This window comes from Podarcis tiliguerta (genome assembly GCF_965153285.1).
Source record: "Podarcis tiliguerta genome assembly, chromosome: 11".
NCBI lineage: Eukaryota > Metazoa > Chordata > Lepidosauria > Squamata > Lacertidae > Podarcis > Podarcis tiliguerta.
The window spans coordinates 54,148,015-54,164,254 of NC_139544.1; the positions used below are offsets into that span (position 1 = coordinate 54,148,015).

General features: G+C 47.7%; 1 protein-coding gene and 1 long non-coding RNA gene across 5 annotated transcripts in view; one reads left to right on the top strand and one right to left on the bottom strand.

Moving 5' to 3' along the window:
- Window positions 1–3,357: 3,357 nt before the first annotated feature.
- Window positions 3,358–9,035, bottom strand: LOC310659627. Its single transcript, XR_014502881.1, has 3 exons — window positions 8,740–9,035; window positions 4,887–5,068; window positions 3,358–3,550 (listed from the first exon to the last, which is right to left on the bottom strand). It is a non-coding gene; the product is annotated as an uncharacterized lncRNA (long non-coding RNA).
- A 416-nt stretch (window positions 9,036–9,451) lies between these two features.
- The window catches only part of SMAD2 (SMAD family member 2), a 40,040-nt gene continuing 33,251 nt past the window's right edge, over window positions 9,452–16,240 (top strand). For 2 of the 4 annotated variants that reach the window (XM_083403004.1, XM_083403007.1), the window contains exon 1: window positions 9,452–9,564. The gene's annotated coding sequence lies outside the window, so the exon portion shown is untranslated. Of the gene's footprint in view, window positions 9,565–9,759; window positions 10,288–10,466; window positions 10,536–16,240 lie in introns of those variants that run through there. The other 2 variants (XM_083403005.1, XM_083403006.1) reach the window with 2 other exon arrangements.

Here is a 16,240-nt window from a genome sequence, read left to right on the forward strand (position 1 = left end):
CTTCCTGCCACAGTGGTACCTATTTATCTACTTGCACTGGTGTGCTTTCGAACTGCTAGGTTGGCAGGAGCTGGGGCAGAGCAATGGGAATTCACCCCGTCGCGGGGATTCAAACTGCCGACCTTCTGATCGGCAAGCCCAAGAAGCTCAGTGGTTTAGACCACAGCGCCTCCCGTGTATAAGTCATGGACACCCAATGGACGCAGCACACAGTTAGACTGAAGGACTTGCTCTCACAAGAGGCAGTGATGGCTAACAGCCTAGATGGCTTTAAAAGAGGACTAGACAAATCCATGGAGGGGACAGCAACAGATGGCTACTAGCCATGATGCCTGGGCTCTTCCTCCAAGGTCCAAGGTCCTGCTTGCGGATTTCCCACAAGCATCTGATTGGCCACTGTGATAATAGGATGCTGGACTTGATGGGCCATTGGCAGGTTCTGAATAAAGTACTAAGCACCTGTTGCTTGCAGAATTTGGGACCCTGGCTTTCAGCTCCAGCTCCAGATGTCAGAGATCTGGGAATTGTCCAACCCAGGTCAGGAATGGCTCCTGACAGCCCCCCCCCCCCCGCTATCTGCTCTGAAGAATGGAAACGTGGATCTCCAATCCGCATGCCATTCTCCATGTCCTTTGAGTGCCCTTTTACTCCACAGAGACCAGTTGAGGTCCAAACGGAAGCCATAAACTTCAAAGTAAGCTGAGATGGGAGCGTGTGCTATCTTGTGAAAAGCATTTTAGAGGCAAGGTTTCCAAATATCTGAAAAGGTAAAATTGGGGTGGGGTGGGGAATAAATTAATAGAAGAGGAAATTATCCACATGCCTGGCAGGAAATGGTGGAGAGAAGATGATGACATCTTGCAAAAAAAGAAAGGGGTGGGGGAGAGAGACAATTACAAATTACCGTATTTTTCGCCCTATAAGACGCACTTTTTCCCCTCCAAAAATGAAGGGGAAATGTGTGTGCGTCCTATGGGGCGAATGCAGGCTTTCGCGGAAGCCTGGAGAGTGAGAGGCGTCGGTGCGCACCGACACCTCTTGCTCTCCAGGCTCCAGGAAGCTATCCGCAAGCCTTGCGCACCTGGGGGGAGTTCCCCTGGGCGCGCAAGGCTTGCGGGCGGCAGCCTGCAGCGCGGAACACGGGGCGCGCTTCGGAGGACGCCCCGTGCTTCGCGCAAGTGTCGGCAAGCCTCGCGCACCGGGGGAGAACTCCCCCCCCCGCGCAAGGCTTGCGGCGGCAGCCTGCAGCGCGGGACACGGGGCGCCCTTCGGAGGACGCCCCGTGCTTCGCGCAAGTGTCCGCAAGCCTTCCGCACCGGGGGAGAACTCCCCCCCCGGCGCGCAAGGCTTGCGGACGGCAGCCTGCAGCGCGGAACACGGGGCGCCCTTCGGAGGACGCCCCGTGCTTCGCGCAAGTGTCCGCAAGCCTTCCGCACCGGGGGAGAACTCCCCCCCCCCGCGCGCAAGGCTTGCGGCGGCAGCCTGCAGCGCGGAACACGGGGCGCCCTTCGGAGGACGCCCCGTGCTTCGCGCAAGTGTCCGCAAGCCTTCCGCACCGGGGGAGAACTCCCCCCCCCCGCGCAAGGCTTGCGGCGGCAGCCTGCAGCGCGGGACACGGGGCGCCCTTCGGAGGACGCCCCGTGCTTCGCGCAAGTGCCAGCAAGCCTCGCGCACCGGGGGAGAACTCCCCCCCGGCGCGCAAGGCTTGCGGGCGGCAGCCTGCAGCGCGGAACACGGGGCGCCCCTCGGAGGACTCCCCGTGCTTCGCGCAAGTGTCCGCAAGCCTTCCGCACCGGGGGAGAACTCCCCCCCGGCGCGCAAGGTTTGCGGGCGGCAGCCTGCAGCGCGGAACACGGGGCGCCCTTCGGAGGACGCCCCGTGCTTCGCGCAAGTGTCCGCAAGCCTTCCGCACCGGGGGAGAACTCCCCCCCCGGCGCGCAAGGCTTGCGGATGGCAGCCTGCAGCACGGAACACGGGGCGCCCTTCGGAGGACGCCCCGTGCTTCACGCAAGTGTCAGCAAGCCTTGCGCACCGGGGGAGAACTCCCCCCGGCGCGCAAGGCTTGCGGGCGGCAGCTGCCGCCCGGCGCATGGGGCGCCCTGCAGCAGAGCGCCCTGGCGCCAGGCAGACATCGGCCAGCCCCACAAGGTCGGGGGACAGCGGGGAGGCGCAGCGCCGCCATCCCACTGTTTCCCGACCTGGTTTTGGGGGGGAAATAAAGGGCAAATTTTTTTCCCTTTATTTCCCCCCCAAAAAAGTAGGTGCGTCCTATGGGACGGAGCGTCCTATGGGACGAAAAATACGGTACATAAATATATGAATAATTCAATTATGGGTGACTGACATACAAGAAGTTTTGCATATTGAGTAGATGTGACTTTAGCACTCAAGCAAGCATCTTTGCACATCTGTGAGGCCTGAAGGAGTCATAGAATTGTAGAGTTGGAGGGACTCGGAGCCTCATCTAGTCCAATGTAGGAATCTCAACTAGAGCATCCATGATAGATGGCCATCTAACCTCTGCTTTAAAACCTCCGAGAAAGGAGAGTCCACCACCTTCCACTGTTGTACCGTTCTTACCATCAGAAAGTTATTCTTGATGTTTAGTTGGAATCTCCTTTCTTGTAACTCGAAGCCACTGGTTTGAGTCCTACCCTTCAGAGAAAACGAGCTTCCTCCATCTTCCATGTGACAGCCCTTTTTAGATATTTGAAGATGGCTATCATATCTCCTCTCAGTCTCCTTTCTTCCAGGCTAAACATACCCAGCACTTCAACTCCACATTGTGGGCGTGATTCAGATTGGCTTGGGGGCAGGAGAGAGACATCAATGTCCTCATCGGCTGTAGAACGGGGGTGGGGAACCTCATGCCTGGAAGCCAAATGCGGCCCCAGACCTCTCTATCTGGCTCTCAAAACTCCCCATGCCACACTCCCTCTCCATCTCAAGAGACAATGGAGTGTGCCTCTGGGGGTGAAGTCAAACTGTATTAGCAGGATTGAAGAGACCTCCCCAGGGCACAAGCCTAGGCAGTGTGTATGAAGGTCCTAGGTTGTCCAAACAACAAGAACCCCCCCCCCCCCAGCTTCGCTGATGTGGTCCAAACAAAAGCAGAGCAAGACGTTTAGCACCAGTTTGGCCGCAGGAATTGCTAGAAGGAGGTGTATAAGGTACCATCCAACTGCTTTGGGGATTCCACTCCAATTTTGCATAGGAGATTATAGATAGATAGATGATAGATAGATAGATAGATATAGATATAGATATAGATATAGATATAGATATAGATATAGATATAGATATAGATATAGATAGATATCTTCCTCTCATATGTTTCCAGTGTGCACAGATGGTGTAGAAAATTGGGGTAAATCTCATTTAGGCCCTAATCTGCACAAACATATGCTTAATTAGCCCTAGCCCTTTTTTTTACATAGTATAAATCGGAAGCAGACTGTATTGCAATAACTGACTGATCGTACAGTAAATTGGCTTATTCTTATCTTCCTGTCTGTGTCATTCAGATATTGTGCTGAGTATTAACTTCATCCTATTGAAGAGATAAATGAGAAAAGAATAAAGGTGAGATCAGGGTTAATCAAACTAAGCCCAAGATTATTGCATGCGCTTAATTGGGCTCACATGACTTCCAAAGAACCCTTGCTTTCCCATTACTTCCCCTGCTCTCTTCCAGCATTATGGCTTTATAAATGTGGTTTGGGGTGGCCCAAAAACATGCAGAAAGGATTGGCTTAAGTTGTGTGATGCTTTGGACAGGAGGGGTGTGGGTGTAAGCATGAGGGCCAGCTCTGCACCTGCCATCGTGAGACATCTGCCAAGGTTCAGACTCCATCAGGTACAACCGCCTTGGTGGCCACCCAAGACCACCCTTGAAAGGTGGGGTGTAAATTTAAGAACGAGGCAATGTTAAGACAGGTCCCTTGTCAGGGTTGGGCTGGAAGAGGAATCCCATATGCACTCCAATCCAAATAAGGAGATCCATGGGTAGAAGGTGGCTCCTGTATGCTTTGTACTTGCTGGGAAGTGGGATGAGACCATAGCTCATTGCAAAAGGTCAAATCTTTGGGGGAAGCCGGTTTGCTGTGCAAGACCTCCCAAGCTGCTATAATTCTGCAACCTGAATTTGCCACAGTCTGGAAGCAGCCCGAGAGAAATCATTATGCAAGTTTACAAGTGAGACAAATACATTCACAACCATCATATTCAGCCTTAACTAGCACAGAATCTGGGTTTACACACCGGGAAAGAGCAAGTTCTCTGTAGAGGAGAACAGATGCATAATAAAAAGAAAAACAAAGAATAAAGAGGCTTGTGGCACCTTAAAGACTTAACAAATTTATTATGGCATAAGCTTATGTAGGCAGATGTATGCAGCCTGATGCATAAAGTGAGGTATGATTTATTGCTCTATAAAGCTTGTTTGCTCCTTCTCTATAAAATGTCTGAGATTATCTATAATAGAACAACAAATTTAGACAACATATATAATTTTTAAAAATGTTTTAAAGCCAGCAGCAATTTAAATATAACAAAAGGAAGACAACTTTTTTTAAAAAAAATGCAATTCAGCCTTCCAACAATTCTTTTCTTTTTTAAAAGCTTTTTGGAATTAAAATGCAGGTGTGTCATTTAAATTGTAACGTCTGTAAAGGTGAGTCCATGGAACCAGACTTTAGACACAGATGTGAAAGATGGTGAAGTAATCTTTGGAGGAAACACTTTTTAAATTAGCACGTAGGACCCGGGTTGCGCAGTGTGCAAGGTCAGTACATTGACCTGACAACTAGGTCCCGGCTGCGTAGTATCATAGCAATAATAATCAGAAATGTCTGTTTTGTTTGTTAATTTATTGCATTTTATCTCACCTTCCATCATCTTCAGTTATCTTTGCCAATGCTCAGGGACGAGGAGAGTTGTAGTCTAACAGCTTCTGGAGACCAAAGGTTGAAGAATAATGCTCTAGAGGACAAGGCCATTTCTATACAAAGGCAACTTCGATGCTTCTCTCAGCTCAGTCTCAAGGTTAAGCAAAGGGCTGTTCTAAGATCTGCATATATTTACATGAAACATAAGGGCAAAAGATATTATAAATAGCCTGTGAAGTCTCTAGGAAACTACCTCACCTTCTGGGAAAAGAAAGAAAGGGGGGGAAAGCCACAAAGTGTTATGTGCTAAGGGAAGAGACAGATACACAGTGAGATTGTGACAGATTTAAATCATAACGAGATCAGTCATGAATTAACTGTTCAGCCGAGCCCTGAGAAAGACCTCCAATACATTCCTTCTAAAGTGACCATTAGTAAGCCATTAGGAATTAGTAAGCGTCTGACCTATAGAACATACTCCCCTTCTCCAATTTGCATATTGCATCCCAGGGACAGGATGACTTTTGTCTGCCCCCCCCCCCCAACAGCTATCACCCTCGAGGTCCAGCTATTTGTTTTGTAAATTTGAAACATGACTGCATTTTGCAGATTATATAATAACTAAGGCAGAGCTGATCTGTGTTTGCTGATGCCGAGTGTTTGCTTCCTTTCAAAAGCAGAAAGAGATCATTGCAATTTTATAAGAACAGAAGGAAGGTTTGCTGGATCAGGCCAGTGGCCCACCTAGTCCAGTTTCCTGTTCTCACGGTTCCAAGCAGATGCCAGTGGGATCTGAGCATGAATACTCTCTCCCCATGGAGTTTCCAGCAACTATTATTCAGAAGCATTGCTGCCTCTGCATTACTGGTTGTGAAGGCAGAGCTGCTTCTTCTTATTTGGTGATCGCTCGTAGCCAAGTAAGATTGTCTTCAGTTAGCCACTGTGGCTAATAGCCACCGATTTCTCTCTCTCCTCCATGAATTCATTCAACCCTCTTTTAAAGCCATCCAAGTTGGTAGCCATCACTGCCTCATGTGGGAGCAAGTCCCCCTGTCTTGTTCTTCTTCTGCGATCACTCATAGCCAAGTAAGATTGTCTTCCATAAACACGGTTTTCAAAGTGAGTCCATAAGAGAATGTGGAGGCCAATTCTGAATCCAACACGTCCTTCCACAGTGGGAACATAGGTTTCTGGGCGGGAGGTGATCATGATGAAGGTTTGCCAATCATGCCTTCCTCTTAGCGCATTTCTCCTTTTCTTCCCTTTCTACAACACCTTTGGTAAAGGCTGTTCTCCAAACACCAGATGTTGGTGTTGATACTACATTTTTAAAGATTTGCCTTGAGAGAGTCTTTGACCACCAGCATTACACTTTCCATTTTTAATTTCGGAATAGAGTAGTTGCTTTGGAAGACGATAATCAGGCATTCGAACAACATGACCAGTCCTACAAAGTTGATGTTGAAGAAGCATTGCTTCGACACTCATGATCTTTGCTTCTTCCACTGGCATTAGTTCGCCTGTCTTCTGAACCTTCCAACATTCAGCTTCATTGGGCGTCCACGAAGTCTAGTGTTATGAGAGAGGGAGAAAAACTTTTCTCTCTACACTTTCTCCATCCCATGCATAATTTTATAAATTATCGTGTCACCTCTACCAAATGCTGCAAGCTTTCCTGCAAGAGTTGCTCAGTTTCCCCCATCATTTTGGTTGCCCTTTCCTGAACCTTTTCCAACTCTGCAATACCCTTTTTGAGGTGAGGCAACCAGAACCGTACACAGTATTCCAAATTTGGTTGCTACCCTAGCTTCTCAGCAGTTGAGTTGCTGTTGCTTACCAGGAGGGGCGAGGATTGAACGAAATAGTTCAATCACCAATAAGGCCACATACATATAAAACGTGCATTAAGTCCCCATAATAGCAATATGGCATGCACAGTATAGCTAACTCTTCTTGGGTTGCTGACAGAGGAGTGGGAGGACTGTTCATTTGGCCAGTTCTTGATAAAGATCTCGTTGGTACTCAGATAAGGTTTATTTTGCAACAGGGGGATTTCTGTTCTCTGAACAAATCGGAAAAGTTCTACCTAGCAACTATCTCACTGAAGCTCAGCATAAAAATAATCCATTTCCTGAGGAATTAGAACTTTACAAAAGAATAAGGACTTGATAAAAACTGTATGCAGCTGGAAGCACTTTTTGCTGGTACATTATCACCCGTGAATTGTTGTAGATCAAGCTGGTGTTAAAGACTGTACCTAGGGGCCAGTTAAGGCATTGGCAATCCCAAGGAGCAAAAGACTTGTGATGTTTAATCAGCCATTTCCTTTTTAAATGGTTATCATCAGAGATAATTTAGCCCTTTATGGACCAAATTATGGCAATGACACTGTCATTTTTTTCAGAAATTCTGGCTCCTCAAGGGTACAGAGTGCTTCATCTTTGAAGGATGCCATCTTTGAAAAACACATCTTTTAGAAAGTAAGTGAATATGAAGGATCAGCCGGATACATCTCCTGTCCCCCAATTTCACATCATGTTGTGCTGATAGCTGGCCAGAATACTGACATACAGGTCATACCCACAGCCCATTTTGAGAACAGATGCAGGGCTAGGTTGGCCACTGGTCATCTTGAGAATGGGATGTTGGACCAGGTTGGTCACTGGCCTGATCCATTAGACTTCTCTTCTGTTCTTTTGACCTGAGGTCTATTTTCGAGACACCTTTGAGCTAGGCCACACACTTGATCTCCATGACTGTTGTTGTCTCCCTCCCTTTGGTGGGAAACCTGTAGATGTCCAGATGTTGTTGGACTTCAGCTCCAGCTCGACTTGGACCACTTGGGGGATGTTGGCTGAGGCAGAAGAGAGCTGGGAGCCCCAACAATGTCCAGAGGGCCAGAGCTTCCCAGCCCTGTGTTATTCCGTTTACAACATCCCTAAGGGATACATTTTGAGGGTGACACCTGGCTTGAGAGCAGTACATGTGAAAAGGATCTAGGAGTCTTGGTTGACCACAAGCTTGACATGAGCCAACAGTGTGACGCGGCAGCTAAAAAAGCCAATGCAATTCTGGGCTGCATCAATAGGAGTATAGCATCTAGATCAAGGGAAGTAATAGTGCCACTGTATTCTGCTCTGGTCAGACCTCACCTGGAGTACTGTGTCCAGTTCTGGGCACCACAGTTCAAGAAGGACACTGACAAACTGGAACGTGTCCAGAGGAGGGCAACCCAAATGGTCAGAGGCCTGGAAACGATGCCTTATGAGGAACGGCTAAGGGAGCTGGGCATGTTTAGCCTGGAGAAGAGGAGGTTAAGGGGTGATATGATAGCCATGTTCAAATATATAAAAGGATGTCACATAGAGGAGGGAGAAAGGTTGTTTTCTGCTGCTCCAGAGAAGCGGACACGGAGCAATGGATCCAAACTACAAGAAAGAAGATTCCACCTAAACATTAGGAAGAACTTCCTGACAGTAAGAGCTGTTCGACAGTGGAATTTGCTGCCAAGGAGTGTGGTGGAGTCTCCTTCTTTGGAGGTCTTTAAGCAGAGGCTTGACAACCATATGTCAGGAGTGGTCTGATGGTGTTTCCTGCTTGGCAGGGGGTTGGACTCGATGGCCCTTGTGGTCTCTTCCAACTCTATGATTCTATGATTCTTCATCTGCCTCCATCCACACTTTTGCAGACCTGACCGCACACACTGCGATTATGGAAATGGTTCTTCAACAGCCAAGTTTTCCCCTCACAAACAAACAAACAAACAAACCAACCACAGTTCATTCCCTCAGCTACACTCTTAAACCATATTTTGTTCTGAAGGCCTAATTCTGTGCAGTCTCTGAAATTTTACCTCACACACAGGTGTGATGTTGGGCGTGTGCAGAGCCAGGCTGAGGGGGCGGGAATGGATTGTTTTGTGGCATATTGTGTTTAAAATATGTCTTTATTTTTATTAAGGTGAGCTGGGAAACTGTATGTAACTGTGTTGTTTTGCTCTGCTTTTAGGACGTGGCGGAGCTCGGGGCCTATTTCCCGCTGCGAGAGAGACAATTCCCGCGCGGAAGGTTACGAAGCGCATCTGGCGGAGGAGTTCTTCGCCGACCTCCTTTCCCTCCACCTCTAGTGCTTTTGCAGCTCAACCCAATTTCTCCCACCCCCCACCCGCCTTGGCGCAACCAACCCCCAAATATTGAGAATACGGGAAGGCAGCCCGACAACAGGCGGGAGGGCCAAGCTGACACCCGCCTGGACCAATGCGCCGGCGCCTCCCGTCCCTAGCGAGGGCGGCGCCTCTCCCTCTCCTCCCGCCTCCCCTCCGACGCCGCGCGCGCTGCGTGCGAGGCGATTGGCCGGCGCCGCCACTCGCCGCTTTTCCAATGAGAGCTGAGGCAGCAAGAGAGAGCGGGAGGGGAGGAGGGGCTGAGGAGGAGTAGGCGTGGCCGCTCGAAACCCCTCCCCTCCCGTCCCTCCTTACCCACTCGGCGCCGCGGCTTCCCCCGGACGGGCGGCGACGGCGACCAATGAGGTGCGCCGCGGGAGGGGCCTCTTCCCGGCAGCCAATAGCAGGCGCGGAGCGGCGAGCTCGCGGTGAGGTGGGGGGGTGAGAAGAGGGAGAGGGGCCTGCCAGCGAGAGAAGGAGCGAGGGTGGCAGAGGCGCAGCTCGGGGGGCCAGGAGGTTGGTCTCTGAGGGGGACGCGGGGCGGCGGGAGGGGAGGGGGCGCCCAGGCCGGGGGTCCCGGAAGGGCGGGCGGGGGGCGCCCAGCGGCCTAGGCCCCGCGGCCTGGGCTGCGCGAGGGGGGTGGCTCCCTCGCTTTGTTGTGGTGGGAGTAGGCGGTGCTGCGGCGGGGGGAGGGGAGGCCTCCTCCGGGTGGGTGGGGGAGGGGAGGAGGAAGGTGATGGTGTTGCCACCCAGCCCCTCAAAAGACCCCACTTTCCTTCTTGGGGGGGGGCTTTTTAAGGGAGGAGGATTGTTTGCTGGTACTCTGCGACCCCCCCCCATCCACCCTCCTCTGACCAAGCTTTAGTAGGAAGGAAGCCCGCCAGGCCACACGCACCCTCTTCTATTCAATCAGCTTTGCCCCCCCCACTCTTTTTCATTACTCCCGAGGTGGGAAACGCGCGTGGGATCGCCGCCCCTTCTCTGCTCCGCTCCCTCCCCCGTTGCGCGCGTGCGCTTCGGAGCCAGCACCCGCCGGGGGTCCTCTCCCAGCTCAAGTCAGGGGTGTGTGTTTGTGTGTGCTTTTAACTTTCCGGAGGAGCGGGGTTAACAAGTCCTCGAGCCCCACCACTTCGAAAACAAAGCAAAGCAGCAGCAGCAGCTGAGCGGACGTGCCTGGGAGTTGGTGGACGCGGGGAGTTTGTGCGAGCGCCGACCTCGGAAAGGCGTGTTTGCTCGGAAGTAAGCCCCTGTTGCGACTTCAGGCTTTCCCCTCCCCACCCCCTGAGTAATGTGTGCATGAAAGGATTACTGCCCTAGGCGCAGTTACTAAGGAGTCGGTTCCGCCGCAAGTTGATGGGGTTTACCTCTGAGTAAACATGGTTAGGATTACCCACTTATTCTTTATCTCTCTTCCTTAGATGCTGTTAGTTGGGTAAGAGGCAAGCAAATTCAAGCGGCTGCAGAATTCTGTGTTTCCTTACAACCATGTGCGTATTTTAAAAGGTTGCACAGATTGACTTCTCAGTGTGCCAAGGATTGCTGTGTACACTTTCTGTTGTTGGAGTGGAGGGAAGAGTCAGCAAAAGCCCATCAACATTTTTTTAGCAGTCGTGGGGGTGAAAAAGGTGAAATTCCCCCTCCCACAATTCTTCATAGTAGAGAAGCAGCTGAGAATAAAGTATTTACTTCAAACTTGTGCTACAAAAAGCAGCAATATTAGGAAGGAAATGTCCAAAATAAGATTTTTAGGACAGTCCTTTCTTAATGTTGGTGTTTCTCTGTTCCCTGCACCCTTCTAGCAAACAAGCAATAAGACTGAGAACTGCATTTCTTACATCTCTTCCTAAATAGAGAAAATGAGTTCTTTTATCTCCAGGGTTCCATTAAAAACAAGATTAGGACAAGTGTTTATACATTCTGCAAACACAGAAGTTGAGCACTTTGCCATTTGCACTAATCGCAAATTGTAAAATTGAAAGCTGAGTTCTTTCTGAAACAAGGTGTGTTAAAGAACCAACAATATGATGCTGGTCACATCTGCAGGCACACCATATTGTAAAAGGCAGTGTACATGATTTGATGTGTAAAAGATTGGGGCCGGGATGTGCAGCACTGTATGCCATGACAGTCAACATGGGAGGCTTCTGGGAATTGCTGGTATTCTTGTCAAGGCTGCTGGGTCATACACAAGTGAGTTTCTTCAGGCTAACTTACTGCTGAGTGGGTTAGATTTGTTCTTGTAATACAGGAAAGGCTGATTCTGATTGTAAAAGGTAATGTACTTGAAGTGCATTTCTGTTGAGCTAAGTTGTGCTCCAGAGTAATTTGTCTGCCTTGTGCAGTACAAAGTCTTGATTATCATACTAAGTATGAGATTAGAGGTGAGGTTGCGGCCATGTATTGTTGCAGGAACAGCTTGAGTAATATGTGCTGTGAATTTTAAATTTTTATTTTTGTTATTTAACGGCTGTTGTGGTTTTACTTTTACTGTAACCTGCCTTGGAATTGCTGTGTGGTGAAGGGCAGGATATAAATAAATCCAGTAAATAAAATACAGAAGTGCATGCATTAGAAAAACACACTTATGAGCACCTGCTGTGATCAAGGTTGTGAACATGTTATGCACTCATGTGGCAAGCAGCAAACATCTGTTTGAAAGAATTTAATTTAAATAGGCATGCTGGGCAAAGGAGTGAGGGACGTACAGAAGAACTGAATGACTTGCAATGGAGTGGAAGTAATCTTTTGAAAGTCCTCTGTTGTTTAAAATGAGTTCTAATAGCAAAAAGCAGGTGGTGTATTGTGGTTTTACAAGGTTGTCTTAATGTTATTTGTAAGTTGCTATTTGTCTTGTTACAAGTACTCACTAAGCTGTGAAGCTTTACATTAGTTAAGTTGGAAGTACTGAACTTGTTGAGATCGACTTTGAGCCAACATGCATAGAAATGGACTACCTAGGCCTATTAGGCAATGTGGGCTAGTAAATCTTTCTTTGCGCTCTAACTTTCCTAGGTATATTTGCAAGACAGCATTGTCTGAAGATGAGGTGAACTGCTTTCCCCCCAGTTTTTAAATTTTCATAACTTCCTCTGGAAATTTCTGTTCTCACAAGAGTATTGGCTTTGTGCACTCTGAAGGGCAGGAGAATGTTTTTAAAATAGTATTTCACACATTAAAAGTATTTGACAAATGCTTGCTTGACCTTGCAATAACCCTGTTAAGGTACATTGCTGATAGTTGAAGCCTTAGTAGACTTGCCCCAGGCCATGAGGAGAATCTGTTTTTAATCTGTTGTTAATTTGGGAATTGAGACCAGGTGTCAGCACGCTACCTAATCCTGAGTTGCAGGAGTCAGGTGTTCTGTTTAAATTTTTGGGTGCTCTTACTTAGCTGTCAAAATGTGTAAGATTCTAATTTCAATCTATATGCCTATGTTCACTTATTAGTCTAGATTGATTTGTATTCAGGATTGTTGGAAATGTTTTTTCAGGATGTCCTTATGAGTGCCAAAAGGATTATACTGCATGTTCGTATTTGATGCTTTTACAAATGGATTGGGTCAGAGCTTGCAACCTAAGGAGCTGATTACTGCTCTCTTCATTAGCAAATAATGGATTTAGTAAAATAATGTGGGGAAAACAATTCTTGTGCTTAATTTTGTTCTAACTACAGAGATATCTTCTGCATATCTTGATTCAAGAGAAATACTGAGCTACCTAGACTTTTGCAAGTTTCATCTTCACTGACTCACTCTCACAAGTAAATGCTCATGTGAGAGGCCTATTTGGCTGAGCAGTATCATGTCAGAGAAGGGGGCATGTGTGAATTTGCACCTCCTCCAAGCAGTTACTCGCAAGAGCTTAGCTAAAATGACTCTCACTTCAGTATTTGACACCTGTGTATTTTAAAAAGTGCTGTGGAAAGAGGAGGTTATTATACTAGACTTCTTACTCTGTACTTGATGGGAAGTGTAAATTTGCAATCTTACCAGTACTCTTAAATTCCTCAGATGGCAGTTGTCTATCCAGAGAGCTGCTTCAATGTGAAATTCTTAAGATATTACAAACCCATGCATATAGTCAGTACTATTAGAAGAGATTATTTGGTTCTAAATGAGAGAGAACCATTAAGAGACAATAGTTTGTTCTTACTGATACAGTGAGATTGTCCACATTCCTTTAAATATGTTGTATTTCCAAAGACAAAAAAGCCAACAACAACGGTAATTAAGCATTACTGTCTGCATATATGGTGCATTTAGGCACAATACTGAACAACCTGTATTGGTAGTTACTGTGGTGCATATTTGCCACTAGTTGTTTAATAGCATAGTTCACATTGCCAAGTATCGAAAGTGTTTTTTGGTAGGAATATTGGCATGTCTGACTTTGGAAATGTAGTGGTAGTTTAGTGATGTAGCCAAATGCCAGATGTATTAAATGGTGATGGTACATTTTCTCTTTCCCCCCCGCCCCCCGGAAAAGTTGGCACTGTGTACAGTTACAAATAAATCAAGGGAGTGGCTGTTGCCCTGGCACAGTAGCAATTTGATTGTCATTGATGCATCACCAGTAACAAGGGGGCATTTGTTATGGCCATCTCTTGTTGGGAAACACAGCCCAAGGCCAGAATGGCAAAGTTCTTCACTTGCAGAGCTGATTTTGCCTAGTTAAGCTCTTTGGTGATCCAAGACTTTGTTGTGATGCCCATCACTTCCACCCAGTCCCAGATTTCAGATGAAGAGAATCTGGATCTCCCACTGGCAGAAAGCCAGGGAAGAATTGAACAGTTAGCTTGAACTAATTTTTGCCTGGCTCAACCTATGCTGTTTCCTCAACAAAATTTTGTTAATATGGTGGTTGGACCTTGTCAAATGCTGTGGCAGAGGCATGGCTTCACACCTGGTAGACACTACTTGAAGCAGGAAATGAGACCTCTCTTTTCATTTCCTGCCTGAAGAGGGGTGGCTGTCAAGTGGAGTAGGAAAGGAGAAGGCTAAAAACAATATTCTGCCCCATCTGAGCTGTTGCCACCTGCTTTTCCCTTATCTATAGTATATCAAGTAACTGCTTATGCATATGGATGCACTTTTTTTTTAGATGAAAGCTCCTTACATCACATAAGGTGCAATTTATGTTCCTGTAAGTATTCACTTGGCTGCAAAGAGGCTGTATAGAAGTTCAGACTGTTCTGATCTACTAGATGGATCACTCTGGGAGAAGGGAAGCAGCAGTACAGGATCTCACTAAGCAAACTTCTCATCTGAGTAGAGTTGGGCTTTTGCCACATTTTCTTTTGGAAGGACACAACATCTGTGCAACCTGTGCAGTGTAGAGTCTAGAGGTGGTGGTGGTTGTCTTTGCCATGTTAAATGAGGCTTCCTCTCATCATTGTGAGTAATGACATCACTGAGCACCTGATAACTGCTTTAATCATGTGTTTAGTGTAGTTTCACAATTTCAGCAGAAAGCTAGGTGTGTTCACAACCCACAGTGTTAAGTGTTCACACACTTAGGCCGCCCCTCACATAATACTAGAATTTCAGATCACCAAGGAGATTGATTTGAATTAGTTTTAAAGGTAAAGGTAAAGGTACCCCTGCCCGTAGGGGCCAGTCTTGACAGACTCTAGGGTTGTGTGCCCATCTCACTCAAGAGGCCGGGGGCCAGCGCTGTCCGGAGACACTTCCGGGTCACGTGGCCAGCGTGACATCGCTGCTCTGGCGAGCCAGAGCCGCACACGGAAACGCCGTTTACCTTCCCGCTAGTAAGCGGTCCCTATTTATCTACTTGCTCCTGGGGTTGCTTTCGAACTGCTAGGTTGGCAGGCGCTGGGACCGAGCAACGGGAGCGCACCCCGCCACGGGGATTCGAACCGCCGACCTTTCGATCGGCAAGCCCTAGGCACTGAGGCTTTTACCCACAGCGCCACCCGCGTCCCTATTAGTTTTAGGACAAACTAAATGCACTTTTTTACACAGTTGACTATTAAATTATTGAATTCCGTACCACGGGATGTAGTGATGGCCCTTAATTTACGTGACTTCTATGAGGATTAAGAGTTATGGTCTTTCAGTAGGTCAGTACTTAAGTATTTAAATAGAAGCCCCGCCGGACGTTCGGGTTCCAAAGAATGTTCGCAAACCGGAACACTCACGTCTGGGTTTGCGGCATTCGGGAGCCAAAACGTTCGACTCGCAAGGCGTTTGAGATCTAAGGTCTGACGGCACTGTATATCTCTTATGAGTGTTCTCTTTACATGCGTTCTTAAATGTAGGCACTGTGTAGACGACAGAAATGCAGTGCAAAAGGTCAGACTTGCTGTGCTTTGAGGTTAGCTGGTGTGATGACCTGCAGAGGTAATTCCCATCCACCCACCCAGTGTGAGGAATAAGCAGTTACGAAGAGAGTTGGTAATCCAACAGCAGTTGCAGGACACCAAGTTAGCTATCCCTGTTATGGACTCTGGGCCTTACTGAGCTGTTCCAGGGCTCTTTTGCCAGCCTATCCTGTGACTACAAGTATATTTAGCAGGCCTCTCTATTCCAGTTATTTGAGGGGTTTGGAGGAAGATGGAGGCAGTGTTGGGCTGCATTTATCTCTGCCATCTTGATAAATACTGAATTTCAGGGGTGAAAACCCTCACCCTGCTTGCAAATGGCAATGAACATTTGGGTCTTGTGATGATGGGGGGAGGGCATCCTCTTGTGTATTGTCACACCAAGAGGCCAGGATGTGTTAATAGTGTGGAAAGAGGGTAGGATGCAGCAGGGCCTGTGAATTGTCATTCATGCTGAAGGGAGGAGAGTGAGGAATAAATGTGGATAGGCGAGTGGGGCCATCTATTGCCCTGTGAATAGCATGGTCTGTGCTCTTTAAAAAACTAACAAACTCTTTATTATAGCACTCTGGTTCACAGAGAAAAAAGTCTTTTAAACTCTTAAGAGGTCTGCATACAAATGATCTTGCAATACCAAAAATATAGTTTCTTTACAGTGTGAGTGTCTGGAGTTATAGAATGCTGACCACTTGCACCTTAGAGTGATGCTCATTATTTTGAGCCAAGTTTCCAATTATTATATGCACCCTAACCTTCCCCTCTCTTATTACCACTGAGAAGTGACTTGAGTATACCAGCTGCGACTTATCTGCTTCTGTTTTCCCCACTATTTCACTCCTAGTTTGCTTTGTTT